Raw genomic sequence first — 6405 nt, forward strand, 5'->3', positions numbered from 1 at the left:
CATAAGCTGAATATGATGGTTACTCCGGTGCACGTATCCAAAGTCATCCAACTTCACTTAAATGGATGATTATTACTGTATATAAATTATGTCTTCAGCCCTAGCCAATTTGGCTCAGTGGATAGAGCATCAACCTGTGGACCAAAGGGTCCAGGGATTCGATTCCGGTCAAGGGCATGTACCTCAGTTGCAGGCTCCTCCCAGGCCCGGGCCTTGGTTGGGACGTGTGCAAGAGGCAACAAATTGATGTGTTTCTCTCTCTAAAAATCAATGGAAAAATATCCTTAGCTGAGGATTAAAAAAATGTTACATTTTCAATAAATTTTATTTTAAAATAACAACAACAATAACAAAACAGAGTGAAGGAACATAAAAGGATACCAAAAGCGTCTTCTATTAGGGGTTTAATGTGTGTGCAGACATGTATGTTTGTGTATGTGTAGTTAGATACTAAGTTGAGGAAAGGATAAGCATTGGGTTGAAAGTTAGACTAAAAGCCCTTAAAGGTCCATCCACCCCTAACGTTACATGACACTCCAACATCAACAAGATACATTGGTTGCTTGACCTTAACCTCCATGGGCCATCTCTCCTTACTCCCAAGATAATGTCAAAGGACCTCAGAAAGCCAACTTCCAACTGTCAAAGTTCTGGTTTTGCAATTAATTCATTGAAGCCATTTTTATTCTCAATAAGTCTTTTCTTATCATCCCTGTACACATTTTACATCCAATGGTGTTTTTTAATAATAATAAAAAAGTTGTGTTATTAAAGTTTTGGGTGAAGCTGGGATTGACATCCTTGGAACTAAAGATGCAATCAGGGGAGAGAATTGATGCCTTATGATTCAATGAATGGATGTGCTTCTATGGTAATTTCTTCAGTAATTACTTGTGTAAACTGTGTTTCAGTAATTGAAAACTCGACAGTGTGGGGTAATTTATCAAAATCTATAATTTATTATAGCTTTTCCATCTTGTTTCTTGGTTTCTCTGTTTGTCCTCATTAGGATGTTTCCCCCTCACTATCACTTCAGTCCATCATAACCATTTAGACAAAGAAGCAAAAACATACATTGCATTGAGGGGAATGTTTCTGATGGACTTAGATGGAAGTTTAAAATCCATTTTGAAAAGTAGACAATTGTTATTGCTGTTTGCAATATATATTTTCTGACAGGCTATAGCATATGATTTATGAAATGGTTTTGAAGAGATTGTCTACTTCAGGTGTCTAGATAATAACACCATTTTTCTCTTGTGGTAACTATTCTGAGTGTCTCGCAGTTGTTCACAAATCGTGGGGAGGGAGTCAGGGACTGGGGTGTGTGTTAGCTAGCTTAGAACATTCAATCACAGAGCCATTTGAGAGAAAAGCTATGTCTCCTGATCCAAGGAATTGTATTTGGGTGATGGGAAGGGGCAGCTGTTTGAGTCCCATTCCAAATCCCTCTGAAAGCCACCTTGCAAAAACCGAGGAGCTGTCCTAGGTACTTACCACTGTTTCCTCTCTGGTAGATCACAGATGTCAAGCAAAGTGCCAGAATGAAGCACAGAAAAGAAGAATAAAAGGTAGAAAACATTTGCTCTTCCACCACAAAAAAGATAATATATAGTTAGTATTTTGACACAGTTTCCTCTAGTATTTTTTTCTCTGCATAATTTCTATGTTACTTAACATTATTTCATATGACTTATATAATTTCTCAATGGCATTCAAAATCATTAAAATATAGTTTCAAAATTTCCCTCAGGATGTTTGAGGTATATTTTACATACAATAATATTTACCCATTTTAGTGCACAGTCCTTTGAATTTTGGCAAATGTATATAACCACTCTAATCAAGATATAAAACAGCTCCAATGCCACTAAAAAGTTCCCTCATAAACCTTTTAAATCAGCCCCTCTCTTCATCCCCAGTCCTTGGTAAACACTGATTGTTTTTTATGTCCTTCTAGAAATACATTACTTTAATAATTTTATTACACTACAATGAATAGATATAATATATTTTTAAACAATTTTGTTTCTGTAAAATATTTTGTTTATTCTAATTTTTTCTATTGTAAATAATACAGTGATAAACATTTTTGTGCATAGATAGCTCTTCTAGCATTTTTAGGTAATTACCTTATTTTGGAATTCCAGAAATGGGACTTATTCATGAAAGGTTATAGAAATTTTTAAGATTGACTTTAGAAACAGACACCAAATTAATATCCTTGACACTAAAAACCTTATATGAACTATTCTTAATAGAGGGGACAGAATGTGAAATTTGGAGTAGGACAGCATGAGTGCTGGACACCAGCACTTCTGGTCATGCCATTGTTCTAGTTAGTCTTCACTAACTTTGCAATGACCTCAGAAAAATATAAATATCTTAGCTTGATATTCAAGGTCTTTTATCATCTTTACTATGCCTATTCCCATACCCAAGTCATGATCTGTATGTATATCTATCATATATTCTCTATGTGCCTATTACTTGTGCTGCCTTCTCTCATGGTTCCCATCTTTGCACATGTTTGCCCCCTTTCTGGAAAACCTTCTTTCCCTACCAGTGTCGCCTTATTTGCTGGCCTTTTAACCACATCTCAATGCTAGGATGGGCTAAGTGCCCGTGCTTTCTTCTCCCACAATCTTATCTGCTTCTGTCTATATTAGGACTCATTTGTTCATTTATTCCTCACTTATGTATTGAGGGTCTACAATGTGTTGGGTGCTATGGACATGGCAGTGAATTAGACAAAATCCCTGTCAAATGGGAAGTGACATCTTTCAGGGGAGGAGATGATATTGGAGCAGAGACCTGAATGATGAAAAGAAGCAGCCACAGGACTATGTGGATAAAAGGTGCTTTAGGCAGATGGCAAAACAAGTGCAAAGACCCTGAAGGGTGAAAGAGCTGGTCCTATCTGAGGAACAGTAAGAAGGCTATGTGGCTGGAGTCCACGAGGAAGAAGAAAAGTTGTAGGAAATAAAGTTAGAGAGGAAAGGATGTCCATATCATGTAAGGCCTTATAGGCTTATGACACAGAGTGTAGTTTTTATTGCAAAAATGATAGAGAAATTAAAGCTTTTTAATTAGAAGAGTGACAAGATCTGGTTTATGTTTTAAGAGCATTATTCTGACTTCTGGGTGAGGAAGAGGAAACATAATTGAAGAAAGATGACCAAATGGGAGGCCATGGTAGTTGCATAGGCATGAGACAGTGGTGGCTTAGGTTAGTGGTCAGCAACCTTTTTCTGTAATCAGCCAGATGGTAAAAATTTTTTATTTTGTGAGGCAATGGTTTCTGTCACAACCACTCAGTTCTGCTATTGTAGCGTGAAAGCAGCCATAGACAATATACAAACAAATGAGGGTGACTATTTTCCAATAAAACTTGATTTACAAAAACAGATGGTGGGCCAGATTTGACCAAGGGCCATAGTTTGTTGCTCCCTGTCTTCCTCAGAGTTATGATGAAGGTAGTGGTAAATGATTAAACTAATATTACTTTTTTTTGGATACTAAGTAGTTTTTCTCAGGGAAATTAAAGGTTCTGTTTTTTTTTTTTGTTTTTTGTTTTTGTTTTTGTTTTTTTGGCGGTTAAACAAAACTTTTATTGAGGGAGAAGAGTACCAAGGTTCTCTTCCAGAGGTTCTTAAACCTCAGACCTCAGGACATGTCCCTAGGTCTGTGATCTGTTAGGAAAGGACTAGAATGAGGTTCCCTGGGCAGGCCACTGTCTTCCTCACATGCCATGCTGAGCTGCAGATCTTGATTCCATGTTTCTAGGTTGAGGCCCGACCTGTGGACTCACAGGCAAGGTCTGCAGTCCCCACAGTCTGGTCTTCAGAGGTGGCCCCGTGGGGCAGGTCTGTATACTTGCGAGAAGAGCCGCGGGACAGATGTGCTGGGTAGCGTCTCCGGTTGGTGTCCATCTTGGAGAGCACTGCTTGGGGAAGATCCACATGGCAGCGGGCTGCTAATGCTACCAGGTAGATGAGGACATCACTAAGCCCCTCTTGAAGGGCCGCCCGTTCCTTAGGGGGCCAGGCTTGGGGACCAGCCTTCCCGTCGGGCTTCCACTGAAAGAGCTCTGCCAGCTCCCCCACTTCCCCCACCAAGGCCAGGAGGAGGTTCTGAGGTTGGTGAAACTGGCCCCAGACTCTTTCAGCAGCAAACTCAGCATGGAGGCGGCGGATGTCCTCGAGTGTGGACTCCGGGCTGAAGCTGAAGGGGCGGGCAGTTTTGGTGCCCTCGCCCCCCACGTCCCCAGGCTTCTCCCCACCCACAGTGGACATGTCGCCCACCGAGCTGCTGCCCAGATTGCCCAGGAAAACCCCACGCTCAGCTCCAAGGTTCTGTTTTTGATCTAAGGAATTTAAGATGCCCATTGATGTCTACATAATGGAGAGTTGAGTAAACATAGAGTACTGTGGAAAGATTGGCTAGCAATATTCATTCTGGTCTTATCAACATACATGTGATATTTAAAATAGTAAGAATGGATGTGGCCATCTAGGGAAAGAGTTTTTAGATGGTGAAGAGAAGAACAGAGAGGAGGAGAGGAAAGGTGAGGTTAAGGACTGAGCCTTGGAGCATTTCAGCAGTTAAAAGTTGGCATATGAGGAAGATCCAGCAAAAGAGAATAAAGAGGAATTTCCAGTGAAGAAGAGCATGGCATCTCCAAATCAGGTGAAGGTGATATTTTGGGAAGGAAGAGTGGCCCAAAGTGTCAGGAATAGCTGAAAATTCTTGTAAGGGGGGTGGGGTGACTGAGAATTACTGTTAATTTTGACAACATGGAGGTTATTGGCAAACTTGGTAAATGGAATGGCATAGATAAGAGTAATATGGATATGGTTAGAATAAATCTGGAATGTGGGGTAGTGGCTGTAAAAAGGAAAGAGAAATGGGATGATGGATGGAAGAATATGTATTACCAAGGGAAGTGTTCTTAAAAAATGAGAATTACCATAGCTTCTTTACATGCTTATGGGAATGGGCCATAATGAGGGGAGAATTGGTGCAGGAGAAAGGGAAGTTGAAGCTGTTAAGTCTTTGGGGAGGAAAGAGTCATAGTGTAGGGGGTGGTTTCCCATAGATAGTTCACCCATCATGACAAGGAATTCAGAATTAGTCTTTTTTAAAAATATATATTTTTATTGATTTCAGAGAGGAAGGGAGATGGGGAGAGAGATAGAAACATCAATGATGGGAGAGAATCATTGATCGATTGCCTCCTGCACACCCCTTCCTGGGGGGATCGAGCCTGAAACCCAGGCATGTGCCCTTGACCGGAATTGAACCCAAGACCCTTCAGTCCTTGAACCAACGCTCTATCCACTGAGTCGAACTGGTTAGGGTAGAATTATTCTTACAGATGCTTGTAAATTTGGTGATAGGGTGAGATGGAAAAGTTCTTTAAGTGCTTCTAAATTGTCAGTGGAATAAGACAAAGATGATCACTTTTCCAAGGATGGGAGAGGAGGCACTGGGGTTTTTGGAGATGTTAGTCATTCTGGAAAAATAAAATGGCAAACTTTCCAGGGAAGCACAGTAAGGTTTTTCTGGTAGGACTATGGCCATCAGGGTAAATACAGTGAGTTTCATCAGCTGGGTGTGTGATTCTCCAACCATGTTGAGCTACTGGGCTGCAGGCATAGATGAGGCAAAGTATTGGGTTTAACCTGGGCTTGCCTAGGGAGACAAAAGTAGAGCAAATAGGAAGTAAAGAGTTAAGGTTGCCCCAAACTGATATGCTTGAATGCTTGACCATAAATGTAAACTGTGTGAAAAATGTTACAGTGGACAAGAGTTGATCAATAGTGAGATAGTGATGGGGACCTTAGGTTAGAGACCTAAATGGTGAGGAAGAATTATTGGATTAAAGAGTTCCACAAGGGGTGAGGTGGAAGGATAAGGGGGTGTACTCAGAGAATTGATTTCTTAATTTAACTTTGAGATCTTAGATCCACTGCACTCAAAGTTCTAGGGTATAACCAGTAAATGGGTAGCTGAGGCAGAACAGATTTGTGGAGATCCTGGAAGTCCACAGATGAATAATTTGGATAGGCAATTACTTAATATTGATGTCATAAGGGAGGATGGCAGGAATCATGGTGGACAGGAAGATGGTGATCCAAGGGTGTGACTCTTCAATGAATGAGTGACCGAGGTTAGCAGAAGACTATGAACAGAAAGGGCTGTGGAGGATAATGGCTTGGAATGAACTTTGAAGGAGCTGAACTTTTGGAAGCAAGAAGGAAAAGAAATGCTGGGAAGCAGCCATGTGAAGCAGTAACACTTTTCAACCTTTTGGCACATGAGGAAAAAAAAATCACTCTTCAGAGGCCAGCCATATATCGGTTAGCCTATATATATAGTGTTACTCCATTATATTGGCAAGAA

The 6405-nt window shown here is 40.5% G+C and overlaps 1 pseudogene; it reads right to left on the reverse strand.

Annotated features, from left to right (window-relative positions):
- Window positions 1-3683: 3683 nt before the first annotated feature.
- Window positions 3684-4295, reverse strand: LOC139008233 (dCTP pyrophosphatase 1 pseudogene; annotated as a pseudogene).
- Between the last annotated feature and the right edge of the window lie 2110 nt (window positions 4296-6405).

Source organism: Myotis yumanensis, unplaced genomic scaffold (genome assembly GCF_028538775.1).
Source record: "Myotis yumanensis isolate MYYU_CA2020_CCGP unplaced genomic scaffold, mMyoYum1.0.hap1 SCAF_4, whole genome shotgun sequence".
Taxonomy (NCBI): Eukaryota; Metazoa; Chordata; class Mammalia; order Chiroptera; family Vespertilionidae; genus Myotis; species Myotis yumanensis.